A 15988-nucleotide genomic window follows, 5' to 3' on the forward strand; every position below is an offset into this window, starting at 1 on the left:
AGTATAACTAAGAGTGTGGTTTTCCAACTAGAATTTTGGATGACTTCACAGTTCAGATTTTGATAATTATTTTTCCTGAGGGTTGAGGTCATCACACTCTCCGAGGTCTGTCACTCACTTTGAGGTTAATAACACCGTTTCCTCCATTATGAGCACGAACAACCCAGTGCACACGTCACCGATGTCGATACCATCATAACCGTACACAGCTCTCATTCTTTTCTGGATTCCAATTGACGTTAGAAACCGCCATGTTACACGCTACAATTCGGAGCCCTCTAGTAGCAGAGGGCTTGTGTCAGCCAAGTGGGAAAGTCGACCGAGTAATATAAATGAATGGAATAATTCAACCGATATTGAAAACAGAATGAAAAATTCGGAGGCATTAATTTTCACCACATCCTCAGAGATTTGTAATTGGAGCGTTAAAATGAAATGGTTCAAATGGCTCTGAGCGCTATGGGACTTAACATCTGAGATCATCAGTCGCCTAGAACTTAGAACTACTTAAACCTAACTAACCTAAGGACATCACACACATCCATGCCCGAGGCAGGATTCGAACCTGTGAACGTAGACAGCGCGGTTCCGGACTCAAAAGCCTAGAACCGCTCGGCCACAGCGGCCGGCCCGTTAAAATGAAACCAACTGCATTTTTAGCAAAGTTTTATTCGTGTAAACAAGAGTAATTGTACATATGTTTTTGGGTCAGGTCCGCCTTTAGCAAAACAGAATTTTGTTTTTTGTCCCAGACATGTTTCACTGCAGTTGCAGCATCATCAGTGATTTTTTTTATATAATTGTGGCTGTTAAACAGACGATGCTGCAACTGCAGTGAAACATGTCTGGGGCAAAAAACAAAATTGTGTTTTGCTAAAGCCGCGTGGGATTAGCCGAGCGGTCTCAGGCGCTGCAGTCGTGGACTGTGCGGCTGGTCCCGGCGGAGGTTCGAGTCCTCCCTCGGGCATGGGTGTGTGTGTTTTTCGTTGGGGTAATTTAGGTTAAGTAGTGTGTAAGCTTAGGGACTGATGACCTTAGCAGTTAAGCCCCATAAGATTTCACACACATTTGAACATTTTTTTTTGTTTTGCTGAAGGCGAACCCCACCCAAAAACATATGTCATTGGTAAAGCAAACACAGACAAAACACCTTCAACCTCAAGATGGTTATCAAGTAATTGTACATTTTTATTATTTATTTACCTTTCTAAACAGCAATATCTGCACAAACCACCGTTAGTTCACACAGCAACCACCAGACAGGTCGATCAGCAAATGGGTAGCGACTGCCTTTGGAATAATAAATATCTTAGCAGTTTTTGGCAATGGTTATATCTATTGTATGTGATATTTTCCAAATATCAGCCAACATTATATGAAGAAGGCCAGTAAATTCTGTAATCTAAACTAAACCAGAAATGTACAGAGGGACCTGCACGGAATTATGAATCACACCGAGGTCCGCTGTGTAATAACTGTAAGCAGTGGCCCCAATATGAAATCAAATAATGACATAGATAATCTCGAAAGGGGTCGTTCATACAGGCAAGCAATAATGATGATTTGACTTGCATCTTACCTCTATGTTAGGTTACTCTTGTACAAAGCTTATACTAGTATTACATGCTTTGATTCATGCATGCATCTTACTGTCACTTACACGTCTTTAGCACTGATGATGGCCACGGATTCGTTCAAATCCAGCTACATCTGCACTAAACAGATTAACAGCGACTTTTTACTGTACACTGCTTAATTTTAAATGCAAAATGAAGCAAGAAAATAATCCAGCCGACACTGTTGGCGACCGTAAATGCGTGACACGCGCTCCTCCATTTTTAACGATACTCACCGCACTCTCTGATATATTCCTCATCTTCCTTGGTCGACACAATAACTGTGTATGTTTTTCGTTTATTATGCATACTACATGACACGACGGCGTCTCGGAAATGAAAATCTTACAACACCGATCCTGAAGCAACGTTTGGCAACGATAGAACGAGAAACACATGCAATACAACAGAAATTATGCAGCTACACCGCCAGACGAAAAAAGTGAAACAAGCCGAAGACATGGTCGAATGTCACGAATGGACGCGTACACACCACCCGTGGGTATGAGTTGCAGTTCTCTGTGACAGAGAATTAATGAAACTCATAAAAAATATCGACGTCCTTTACATATGAGAGCCAGTTCACATTTTTCGCATGACTGTGTTAAAATACACAAATGTTATTCAAAATACAGTACCATTATTTAACTTTATCTTTATAGGTGAACTTTTCTTGATTCCAGCTTGATCTTTCGGAACATTGTTCCTAGGAAAAAAAGCGATCAAAATGACTTCAAACTTCTCTGATCTTACACTGTTTCTATTTAAAATGATTTCAAACTTCTCTTAAATCGAACTCACAATTATTTGAACTTTTCTGAAGTCCCCTGAACTTCAAAATATCGAGAGCCGACTGTAATGCACAGTTCGCCTCGTGGTAGCGCAGGTAAATCTACAGAATAGTCAAAATTAAGATACCAATTTATCTAAATTAGTAAATACTAACGAGCAGTAAACGTTCAACAATGCTTTTCCTCAGTTGATGGCCTCTCTGAACAAGAGACGAATTTCGTAACAGTCCTTCGTCAGTTTTGGCTCACAGTCCTCGGTAGTATAGTGGTTAGTATCCCCGCCTGTCACGCGGGAGACCCGGGTTCGATTCCCGGCCGGGGAGAAATTTTTACCACCGAGTAAAATATCAGCCGGCTGTCTAAACAGCAGAGAAAATGTTAGACTTTCCGTTGAACAGAAGACAATTTCGTTGAAGGAATCTGTTAGCGGCACTTAGATTCAACTCAATCAATGAATTTCGGACATGGAAATTTTTGAACTACGTATTACGAATACCGTAAAAAATATCCTGTTTCACAGACATACGTTAAAACTGGTTCTGTAACGAAGTTTATATTACGTCTTCAAGTTTGCTTCCGCCGTTTTACAATAGATGGCAGTAGTGCTGGTGCAGGGGGTACGTCGTAAGTGTCATGCGAAAGCTTAGGCATTTGTAAACATAATGCCATCAAAATATTAGTCTATTTGTGACTGCGTCATTTGTCAACTTACGAGCTCAGTTCTCGTCATTTGCGGGAAGTTTTATTTTTCTTCTTTAACATGAAGGAATCTGCGGATGACGCTCATAAAATGCTGGATAAGACCTATGGTGGGGCACCTATTAGTGGAAGAACAAGCAGAGAATGGTTTCAACGCTTCAAGAACGGTGAGTTCGACGTCGAAGAGAAAGAGAGAAGGTTCAAATGGGTCTGAGCACTATGGGACTTAACTGCTGAGGTTATCAGTCCCCTAGAGCTTAGAACTACTTAAACCTAACTAACCTAAGGACATCACACACATCCATGCCCGGGGCAGGATTCTAACCTGCGACCGTAGCGGTCGCGCGGTTCCAGACTGTAGCGCCTAGAACCGCTCGGCCACTCCGGCCGGCAAAGAGAGAAGGTTTTAGAATCTACTGAAACCCACGGAAACAATCACAGGAGGTCGTCATCCAAAGCAGTTGATGCGTTGAAGCCACCCATTTAACACAAACGGGCAGAATATAGCGATAGACATGCAAAAGTGATTTTGCAGCATGGAATGCTCGATCCCATGTCGCAAAGCCTGTCAAAAGAATATCTGGAAACGTCGAAATGGGAAGTCCTGCCCCACCCGCCGTATTCTCGAGCATAGCTCCATTTCAAATGTTCAAATGTCTGTGAAATCTTATGGGACTTAACTGCTAAGGTCATCAGTCCCTAAGCTTACACACTACTTAACCTATATTATCCTAAGGACAAACACACACACCCATGTCCGAGGGAGGACTCGAACCTCCGCCGGGACCAGTCGCACAGTCCACGACTGCAGCGCCTGAGACCGCTCGGCTAATCCCGCGCGGCCAATGCTCTCTCTGACTACCGCCTTTTTCAAGCAATGGCACAGGGCCTGGCTGACCAGCACTCCCGGTCATATGAACGAATGCACAGTTCCGCAGCAGGATTCGTTATTATGTCTGCTAGGTGAATACATCAGTGACCAACACTTTGAATCGTAAATGTTTCGTAAGTTTTTCACAACCAAGCCTTCAACGGCGGAAGCAACGTTGAGGACCTAACAGATGAGTCTTTCTGTTGTCCTAGGGCTATTTCTGCTCTTTTAAGATATTTGTCAGAGGAGAATATGTTTTGTTAAAAGATCTTGGTTATTGCTATCACAACATTTTTGCACCCTGGGTGCAATCGCTTCCCTGAAGACGGACTCAGAAAGAAGGCCAAAATGTCGGATCAGAAGATATTGAAAGACTGGTGCTGAGTCAACAATCAACGACATTGCTGCGGAAACCTGTGGAGTCATTTTATTTGTGTTTTGAATTTTCAAATTAATTTCATCTTTTAAATAATTCGCTGTACTCAAGAGGACTTTATACTGTTATTTAAATTAGAAACCATTAAACTGTTTCGGAAGATTATACGATTGGTCCATGCGCAATCGGCATCCTGGAAGACCAGGTGATTTTAGTAAAGGATTTTCTTCCTGCAACTTTTGATACCAACGTTTGATTACAAGGCAACAGTTACTGGCTATGGTCCTACGCAGGTATTTCATTTTCTAGATGCACACCATACTTGCTCACCGATCCGCCATTTTGGAAAGGTGGCTCATGTGAATGTAGAAACCCCACATGCGTCGATTTTGCAGAGGTTTTCATATAGTCCAGCTCTGCAAATGTAACAGCTTTCTCGTATAGACGACGAGCCCACTTCACCGAGAAATATGTGATACATGTCTCTGATGATCTCGTAATTCCAATATACTACTATCAGACTACTCGGACAGATATTCCGCAGGCAAGTAGCTTGTCCAAAACTACGACAGCGCAGCGGTCGGAGGTTTTCCGCAGACGAGTACGCAGAACACTTCGCGCCTACAAGGCGCTCCACGAATGTTGCGACTTAGTTGACTCTCTGAAGGTCTCTCGTGTCTTCTTTTTTCCTTGTCGTCCCTCCTTATGGGCAACCTGCTTCATCTTCCTCCAGCCTTGAAACACCATATATTGCAAAAGGCTCTTTCCAAACATAGATGTCTGAAATTTCCTTTAAGCGAAAGATGTCTGCAGTTTTGTTTTTCAGTTTATAATGTTCCATCAAGAGTGATATCATCAGTGGTATTAAGCGAAAGTGCACGACTCAATGAAAGCAAAACGAGCCTGTTGTAAAGAAAGAACACAGTTGAAACTACGCCCACCTAATGTTTTTTCGGTTTCCTTATGTAGTCTGTGGCGTATACAATAGCATCTTTATATGAAAAGTGTAAAAACAAATTAATTACGAAATTTAATTCATGGTGTGTTCCAAATATCTAAAATGAATAAATACATGTGTACACTGGAACATGTCAGGGTACAGAATTGTTAAGTTATAACACTAACACATACAGCCACAAGACCCCTGCTCATTTTTTGTCATACACTGAGACACCAGCGCTCCAAGCGGACAGAAAACTATACTTCTGAATACGAAATCGGAGGAGTACGAATAGCATACTATATATTGATTTGTAACATAGTTTCTACAATAAGAAGTATTGTAGTGCCATAACAAACGGTGATAACTAAAAACTTACACCACACTCGTCTTTCTTTAGTTCCCTAAAGGCCCTGGTTAATTTGAAACAGTACATCACTGGACAATTTATTTACGATTTCCTTTTAACCTACAGTTATTCAATTAAGGCTGTCGTTTTCTTGTAAGAACCAAAAAGCAATAGACCACACCCTTTGCAGAGACGTCGTATATCTGCCTAACAACGTGAAGAAAAGCTAAATTGCTAAACTACAACTAAAAAACTCTGACTGACAGACTCTCGAAAAATATTTAAAAAAAAAAACACCAAATGAAATAATTACCTGGACAGTACAGTAACAGAAAAATAAAAGCAAAAAATGGATTGTCTCGTCTTTGCAAGTTAAATGTAAACTGTATTTGTAAAACGAAATTGTTATTTTGTAAATAAAAGTCTATATACGTTAAAAAAAAGGTTCGATTCCCGGGCGGGTAGAAAATTTTGTTACAAAGCATACAGCTTTCTGTACCTCCAGAGTACAGAATGTGACAGTAGAGTTGGTAAACGGATCAAGACATCCGGCAACGGGGTACGGGAGAGGACCAACATTACAGTAAACAGATTCAACTGGATGAGTGTTCCAACAGTTATGCAGGAACGATGAGCACTGCATGGAATTGGATAGCGCGAAGTGCTGCATCGAACCTGCCTTCCGACTGAAGATCATAACTAAAGTCTACTTTGTAATGTTAAGGGCGACCTAGGTCTGAGAAATCCGAGTGTGTAGTGCACTGCATGCGAAGAATACGGCAAGTCTTACGTGGGACAGGGACATCAGCGACACACCCAACTATAATAGCAAAGCAAATCAGCTGTCACGGAGCACCGCCTCCAGTATAATTATGAAGTGAAATACGACGAGATCAGCTTCTTGCTGCAATCGTCAAGTTTCTCGGACAACATGGGTAAGGTGTCTATCAGAATGAAGACGTAGGAAAACATAATAAACGGGGACAAAGGTTTCAGTTCAAACAAGATTTGGGGTCAGGCACTCAGCTGATTAAGACCTCGTCAACCATCACATCCACCGGAGACTACGGCTCTGAAAATCAGAAGAGCAGCAAAAGACGTACTGGGCGTCGCGGTCGGACTCAGCTGCAGAGACGCTCAGAGTGTGGTCGGAGTGCAGACAGCGAGTGCACGCAACAGCAAAACTCGCAGCACGGCAAGACAGCGGTCGTGTGAACATCCAGAAGCTCACCACTAATCAGTCACGGCGAGAAAACAAGAGGTCCCAAATTACAATGTTTCAAGAAATATTATGGACTGATACACTGAACGATTTAACACCTAAAGATACAAATATAAAACTCTACAACCACTGATTTACTGATCTAAACATATTTTGGTACACAGTCAATGGGTTTAGGCATTTGCCTCTCATCTTTAAAGTCTAAAACATTCCTGCTGACGTTAATTTATTGTGTATCGTTCATATTTCAACTAGTTTGATCCGATTCTCCGTTTTTCCTATAGTGTAGAGATATACTAATAAAAAATAACAAAAAAATGTTTACATAAAGAGTGAGTCACCTCTGCTGTTTTCTTTAAATATTTTCGTAGCCATACCAAAAGTTTCTTTCCACCCAGAGTAATTGTAAAACTGTGTACCAAGAGGCCCGCGAGAAGGACACCCCGTGGCGCATGCGTTAAGCACACAAGACTGCAGGTCTTAAGGAGTGACAGCAGCCGTCTCCGGAGGGGAGCAAGCAAGTATTGAAGACGAATTTAATAATTCTCGACTGTGCGTTTAAACGAGTTTAAGCTCTCGAATGCAGACGACCAAGTTAGAACCTTTAGTGGGTACCTTTTCGCCAGCCCGTGTGGCCGAGCGGTTCTAAGCGCTTCAGTCTGTATACGATCAGAGGAACAAAAGGACATTTAGTTACACGAAATCCCGGACAGCCAAGTGTGGTCATTAAACTGAGTACACCTACAGGGCGGTCAATTACGGGATAAATCTGTACGCATCTCACGAGGGACGCAGTATTGAGACCGTTTTTTAAAATTATATCGCGGAGAGCGGGCCCCAATTTATGAAAAGGAGAAAAACTTTAACTTTTACGCGAACTGTGTTTTGCGATAATAACGCTTGGACGATATCATGGACGTTCCAGCAATGTGGCTTGCGAGTTGACCAACATTTCGAAGAAGGATTTCCCGACAATTTGACAGGGTTGTATGAAGGTAGAGAAACGGGTCGTAACACATCTGAAATGTAACGTCCACTGTTCAAGGTTAGGTTTAAGTTCAAAATGGATCAAATGGCTCCGAGCACTATGGGACTTAACTTCTGACGTCATCAGTCCCCTAGAACTTAGTACCACTTAAACCTAACTAACCTAAGGACATCACACACATCCATGTCCGAGGCAGGATTCGGACCTGCGACCGTAGCGGTCACGCGGTTACGGACTGTAGCGCCTAGAACCGCTCGGCCACTCGGCCGGCTTAGGTTTAAGTAGTTCTAAGTTCTAGGGGGCTGATGATCACAGATGTTAGGCCCCATAGTGATCAGAGCTATTTGAACCATTTGAACCAAGAGTAAACGAAAAAATGACGCCGTATCATTGGCTTCATCGATCTAAAGCAAAACACTTCAATATGCCCAATTTTACCTCTTCTTATAGGATCGACTACCTAAGTCATTAATTTACTACATATTATTTCCAATATCAGAAAACAGGTATCTCCGTTATATTTTAATTGTATTCAAAAGCATATTATTATTATTATGACCGACCAAATCGTAACAAATCGCGCGGCGTGCGTTTTTAACGATAGCTTTATACTCGCCCAGCCTTTATTCATGCAATATTATAAATAAATATACAGACAGGACCGAAAGATTGATCTCTCTACCGTAACCAATAGAGGCAAATGCGATATTCAAGTTCCGTTACATCTATCTTGACTCGTATTGTTACTGTGGGACGTATGATGAACGTATCCGTCAGGATTTTGTTGTTGTGGTCCTCAGTCGTGAGACTGGTTTGATGCAGCTTTCCATGCTACTCTATCCTGTGCAAGCTTCTTCATCTCCCAGTACCTACTGCAACCTACATCCCTCTGAATTTGTTTAGTGTGTTCATCTCTTGGTCCCCATCTACGATTTTTACCCTCCACGCTACCCTCCAATGCTAAATTTGTGATCCCTTGATGCCTCAGAACATGTCCTATCAACCGATCCCTTCTTCTAGTCAAGTTGTGCCACAAACTCCTCTTCTCCGCAATTCTATTCAATACCTCCTCATTAGTTATGTGGTCTACCCATCTAATCTTCAGCATTCTTCTGTAGCACCACATTTCGAAAGCTTCTATTCTCTTCTTGTCCAAACTGGTTATCGTCCATATTTCACTTCCATACATGGCTACACTCCATACAAATACTTTCAGAAACGAGTTCCTGACACTTAAATCTATACTCGATGTTAACAAATTTCTCTTCTTCAGAAATGCTTTCCTTGCCATTGCCAGTCTACATTTTATATCCTCTCTACTTCGACCATAATCAGTTATTTTGCTCCCCAAATAGCAAAACTCCTTTACTATTCCTGCAGCATCACCTGATTTAATTCGACTACATTCCATTATCCTCGTTTTGCTTATGTTGGTGTTCATCTTATATCCTCCTTTCAAGACACTGTCCATTCCGTTCAACTGCTCTTCCAAGTCCTTTGCTGTCTCTGACAGAATTACAATGTCATCGGCGAACCTCAACGTTTTTATTTCTTCTCCATGGACTTTAATACCTACTCCGATTTTTTCTTTTGTTTCCTTTACTGCTTGCTCAATATACAGATTTAATAACATCGGAGAGAGGCTACAACCCTGTCTCACTCCCTTCCCAACCACTCCTTCCCTTTCATGTCTCTCGACTCTGATAACTGCCATCTGGTTTCTGTACAAATTGTAAATAGTCTTTCGCTCCCTGTATTTTACCCCTGCCACCTTTAGAATTTGAAAGAGAGTATTCCAGTCAACTATCCGTTAGGATAGTGCTGCGAAATTTGGCGTTAACGGGCTGTGGCAGCACATGAAAGACGCGAGTTTCCCCCTTCGAGCTAGGCAAGTTTCGATCTTCGTAATTTTTTTGTTTGACGCTTATGTCGTGAGATATTTGGCCCGATCACGGTCAATGGACCACCCCGTATAGTGTCGTGAAATGGGACGAAAGTTTTTAAGCACTCTTCACTTTGCCGTAGGCAAAAGCAGCGCCAGCGAACAATCCGAGAGCGCTGCTGACCCTGCCTGACGAATCGTGAGACCTGACCTGCTGCTGCGCATAGCTGCCGCTCTGCAGCCGTCTGCGCAGAGCCATTACGCAGGCGGCTGCGAGCATGCGGGTTAAAAATACGCGCCTCCCACCCTCCCGTGGGAAGGAGCGGCGGTCACGCACTGTGGAGCCCGCAGCCAGCCAGCCAGCCAGCCAGCCGGCCGTCGCCGTGGCACGCACGCCCACGCACTGCGACGTGGCGGCACGCACCGCCGATTAGCCTGAAACGGGGTCCCGGCGCGCGTGCCGGAGCTGGGGAGACAAGCGGGAGCGCAGCCCGGCAACGGGAACGCGGCAGGGTCAACAGAGGCCGCGCAGAGGACGCCACGGCAGCCCAGCCGCTACTCGCATTGACGCGGCGGCTCGCGGAATTGGCGTTCCCATCTGGAAGCGGCAGACGCTAGCGGTAGCCAATGACGAACAGCCACTGAGGTACGGGGTGGGACCCACCGAAACGACCGGTGTGTTTGAATAACTATATCTTATAGCTACATGAAGGAAAGACGAAGTTAGGTGAAGACATACAAATTTTTCATTTTCTGTACAATGTACTCTTTTACACATTTCATTATTATGTTTTCTCATTTCAATATAAACAGATTTCATGACTACCGTTCATGATTGTTCACTATCTCCTTACACATTGAAACAATGTACGATAAAAGAGATTATTCAGATAGTTAAGCCAGACAAAAATTTAAAGTGTGATACGGTAGCAGGTACAGGAAAACACTAAAAACACAAAGGCTTGGGGGAAGGGATGAAAGTGGAAGCCACCTGATAGAATTTAGCACAGAGCACAATGTAATCATCACCAGCACCTTGCTTAAGAATCATGAAAGAATAATACATACTTGGAACAAAGTTTTCGAAACCAGATTTTAAATTATAAGATATTTCCTGGTGCAGACGCAAACCTACAATAATTTATTGGTTACGAGCTGCGGTTTACAACTAAAGGGACAGTAAACGGTAGCAAATTAAGGAAATGGAACTTGAATAAGTCAAGACCCACAGTTTTTCGATAATCTTAAAGTTACCGTAATGCAACGACTGACTGAAACAGAGAAAGGAATCCGCTAGAATACGAATGGATATCTTTGAGAGAAAAAGTGAATGCAGCAGAGTATGTGAACGGGAAGAAGGTACAGTAGAAATCGTTAGATAAAACGTGATATATTAAATTTGACACGAGGTAAATATATAAAAATGCAGCAAATAAAGTAGGCCATGGGAAATAGAAATGTCTAAACATGACGTTGACAGAAAGTCCAAAATTGCAAGGCGATTTTGCACTTGGAAAACAGGGGAATGAAAATGAGAAAGAACAAAGAAAACTTTGCTCAAAGGAGAAGCAACTGCCAAGGACTCATCTGGCAAGCCAGAACTAAGCAAATAAGAGAAGGCTAGAAAGTAGAAGGAATATGTAGAGACGAGAGGGGGAGGGGTTGTACAAACTAACATAAGCACAATGTTAGATTCCTGTGAAATGTCTGAACAAGCAAGGCAATACTGATCCTACCACTTAGTTAAGTAGACACACTGAAGAACTGCGAAACTGTGTTTATAGCATTTGCATGTTTAGAGAAAGATTTTGACAATCTTAATTAAAACATTCTTTGAAGCTCTAAAACATAGGGCCACAAGATTATCTACAACTTGTACAGAAACCAAACTGCATTTCTAAGACTTTAATGACTTGCAAGGGAAGCAGTAATTGAGAAGGCAGAAGTAGAGAGGATATAAAATGAAGACTGTGAATAGCAACAAAAGCGTACTAAAAAAGAAACTTTGTTCACATCGAATATAAATTCTAATGATTGGGTACAATTTTACAAAGGTATTTGTGTGGAGTGCAGCCTTGTATGTAAGTGAAACGTGGGCTATGAACAGTTCTGTCAAGAAGACAATGGACGCTTTCAAAACGTGGTGATCAATAAGAATGCTGAAGATTAGATATGAGGATCATGTAACTAAAGAAGAGGAACGGAATTAGAGCAGGAAGAGGAAGAGGAAATTATGGCACAACTTTGACTACAAGAGGGGTAAGTTGACAGGACATATTATGAGGCGTCAAAGAGTGAGGACAAAGGGGTTGGGTGATAGTATTCTGATAATAATCATCTGTTGAAATGCTATTCTGCTATTTTATCGATTAATGTAAGCAGTGAATTTACTATTCCATGCACTTCTCCACAAAACATTTAAACCAGAACTGAAATCAGCTGAACACCAAATCTTTCAACCACTGTCTGACAACTACTGCATTCTCTTTCAACTTTCTATAACAATCACTGGCTAGCCACACACACATAAAGATATAAGGAGGGCAGAAATAAACAAACATTAGTTTTCAGCATATAATTCTTTAGATTGGCAACATGCACATAAACACATCAAACAGGAAGGGACATGAGGTGAACACACTGTAGTTATGACTTCAAATCAGTGTTTTTGGTAAAATGTCTACAGCTAGTGACAGAAGAAAAACGAGCGAACATGAAAATGTGCTTATGTTCCATAATCTAAGTTTTAGTTCAACCTCCAGCATGTGACCAGGTGAGGGGAAACGCAGATGTCCGCCAAAAACTCGATTCACTGTAAGTAATCAGTTGTTGTTGTTGTGGTCTTCAGTCCTGAGACTGGTTTGATGCAGCTCTCCATGCTACTCTATCCTGTGCAAGCTTCTTCATCTCCCAGTACCTATTGCAGCCTACATCCTTCTGAATCTGCTTAGTGTATTTATCTCTTGGTCTCCCTCTACGAGTTTTACCCTCCACGCTGCCCTCCAATACTAAATTGGTGATCCCTCGATGTCTCAGAACATGTCCTACCAACCGATCCCTTCTTCTAGTCAAGTTGTCCCACAAACTTCTCTTCTCCCCAATTCTATTCAATATCTCCTCATTAGTTATGTGATCTACCCATCTAATCTTCAGCATTCTTCTGTAGCACCACATTTCGAAAGCTTCTATTCTCTTCTTGTCTAAACTATTTATCGTCCACGTTTCACTTCCATACATGGCTACACTCCATACAAGTACTTTCAGAAACGACTTTCTGACATTTAAATCTATACTCGATGTTAACAAATTTTTCTTCTTCAGAAACGCTTTCCTTGCCATTGCCAGTCTACTTTTATATCCTCTCTACTTCGACCATCGTCAGTTATTTTGCTCCCCAAATATCAAAATTCCTTTACTACCTTAAGTGTCTCATTTCCTAATCTAATTCCATCAGCATCACCCGACTTACTTCGACTACATTCCATTATCCTCGATTTGCTTTTGTTGATGTTCATCTTATATCCTCCTTTCAAGACACTGTCCATTCCATTCAGAGTAATCAGTTATTCACGTAAAAAAAGATGTGAACTGTTTTATAATCTGCAAGTATCACATATCAAAACAAAACTGAATCATTCTAGATTCCACCGAAGATGCCTTAAAGTAAAAGGCGAAACGCGTCTTGAACCAATAAAGTACACTGGATAAAGAAAAAAACGTTTGTTACTTCCAAAGGAAATAATCAATAGCTGTAGATAATTAGCAAATTACGTCTTACGACATACCAGCAAATTAGTCTCGGTTTAACTTCTCATTACACATTCTATTAAATGCTGTTTAAAAAAATTCATCTATCCCTTCCGAAAAAACTGTAGTTTCTTTCATATCTTGGTAGGTAAACAGATTTTGGATATTTATCATGCGACGAAATACATAAGTTTTTACAAGTTATCGTTTGCAAAAAAAACACGTTTCGATTTCTTGAACCGTTTACGAAATTTGCATTTGATACAACCACATGGTTTACGACGAGCAGGACGAAAGTATCGGTCGCGTAGCGAGCGACCCGCGCGCGGTCACCGCACAGCCCGTCCGTCGACATATCATCCAATATCTCGAGAACGGTGATAGCTATCGTTCTGCTCTCAGCTTTAAAAACAATTTCGATATGTTGACTAAATTTCATACGCAATAATGTATAACCTAAAATGAACTGTACGCAAAGTCCACGCAATGCGTTTTTACCTCTGCACACTCATTCAAATTTCGTGTAAAGGTTTACGTAAATGCGATACAGCAAGTAACCACGACTAGTAACGAAAAGAAATTCGGTCCTTTATCGAGAGAAGTTATCAGGCTGTAACATGCCCAAGAATCAAATTTTTCTACCGAATAGTTTCCTTGGAATCGGATGATAAGTATTTCATAGCTGCCGCCGCGTCCGCGCCAGCGGTTCGGCGAAAGTTCGTGTGCCCGGGAGTCCGTACCTGACGTCACGCTCAGCGCGTTCTGTGATTGGCGGCGCGCACCTGGAGCGCGGCACGCGGCAGCGGAAGCGGTTCGACATGGTCAAACCGCGACGCAGAGCCCGCCGCGCCTTGCCGCTGACGCCATTTCCATGGCAACCACGCCGCTGACGCGCCGTTTTGACGCGCGGCAGCCCTAGTGGGAACCGGCCTTTAAGGCCGGTTCCCACTAGAGCGCGGCAGCGCGGCGTGCGGAAACGGCAGCGGCAATCGTTTTCCGCGTTGACGCGGCGGCTCGCGGAATTGGCGTTCCCATCTGGAAGCGGCAGACGTTAGCGGTAGCCAATGACGGACAGCCACTGAGGTACGGGGCAGGACCCACTGAAACGCGCGGTGCGTTTGATTAACTATATCTTACACCTACATGAAGGAAAGACGAAGTTGGGTGAAGACATACCAATTTTTCATTTTCTGTACAATGTACTCTTTCACATATTTCATTATTCATGTTTTCTCGTTTCACCATAAACAGATTTCATGACTACCGTTCACGATTGTTCACTATCTCCTAACACATTGAAACAATGTACAACAAGAGAGATTATTCAGATAGTTAAGCGAGACAAAAATTTAAAATGTGGTACGGTAGCAGGTACACGAAAACAGTAAGATCACAAAGGCTAGGTGGAAGGGATGAAAGTGGAAGCCACCTGATAGAATTTCCCACAGAGCATAATGTAATCATCGCCAGCACCTTGCTTAAGAATCATGAAAGAATAATATATATTTGGAACAGTTTTCGAAACCAGATTTTAAATTGTAAGGCATTTCCTGGTGCAGACGCAAACCTGACTGAAGACTGTCAATAGCAAGAAAAGCGTTCTGAAAAAGAAAATTTGTTCACACCGAATATAAATGCTAATGGTTGGATACTATTTTACAAAGGTATTTGTGTGGAGTGCAGCCTTGTATGTAAGTGAAACGTGGACGATGAACAGTTCTGTCAAGAAGACAATGGACGCTTTCAAAACGTGGTGATTCATAAGAATGCTGAACATTAGATACGAGGATCATGTGACTAAAGAAGAGGTACGGAATTAAATAGAGGAGGAAGAGGAAATTACGGCACAACTTTGACAACAATAGGGGTTAGTTGACAGGACGTATTATGGGGCGTCAAAGAGTGAGGACAAAGGGGTTGGGTGATAGTATTCTGATAATAATCATCTGTTGAAATACTATTCTACTATTTTATCTATTAATGTAAGCAGTGAATTTACACTTCCATGCACTCCTTAAAACATTTAAACCAAAAATGAAATCAGCTGAACACCAAATCTTTCAACCACTGTCTGACAACTACTGGATTCACTTTCAACTTTCTATAACTATCACTGGCTAGCCACACACACATACAGATATAAGGAGAACAAAAATAAACAAACATTAGTTTTCAGCATATAATTCTGCAGGTTGGCAACATGTACATAAACAAACCAGACAGGAAGGGACATGAGGTGAACACACTGTAGTTACGACTTTAAATCAGAGTTTTCGGTAAAACGTCTACTGCTAGTGACAGAAGAAAAAAGAGCGAACATGAAAATGTGCTTATGTTCCATAATCTAAGTTTTAGTTCAACCTCCAGCATGTGACCAGGTGAGGGGAAACGTATATGTCCGCCAAAAACTCAATTCACTGTAAGTAATCAGTCATTCACGTAAAAAAAGATGTGAACTGTTTTATAATCTGCAAGTATCACAGATCAAAACAAAACTGAGTCATTCT

At 42.0% G+C, this 15988-nt stretch overlaps 1 non-coding gene across 1 annotated transcript; it reads left to right on the top strand.

The window, feature by feature from the left end:
* Positions 1-2658: 2658 nt before the first annotated feature.
* On the top strand, positions 2659-2730 carry Trnad-guc (transfer RNA aspartic acid (anticodon GUC)). Its single transcript has one exon. It is a non-coding gene; the product is annotated as a tRNA-Asp (tRNA).
* Positions 2731-15988: the final 13258 nt, after the last annotated feature.

This window comes from Schistocerca serialis, chromosome 10, assembly GCF_023864345.2.
Source record: "Schistocerca serialis cubense isolate TAMUIC-IGC-003099 chromosome 10, iqSchSeri2.2, whole genome shotgun sequence".
NCBI classification, from domain to species: domain Eukaryota; kingdom Metazoa; phylum Arthropoda; class Insecta; order Orthoptera; family Acrididae; genus Schistocerca; species Schistocerca serialis.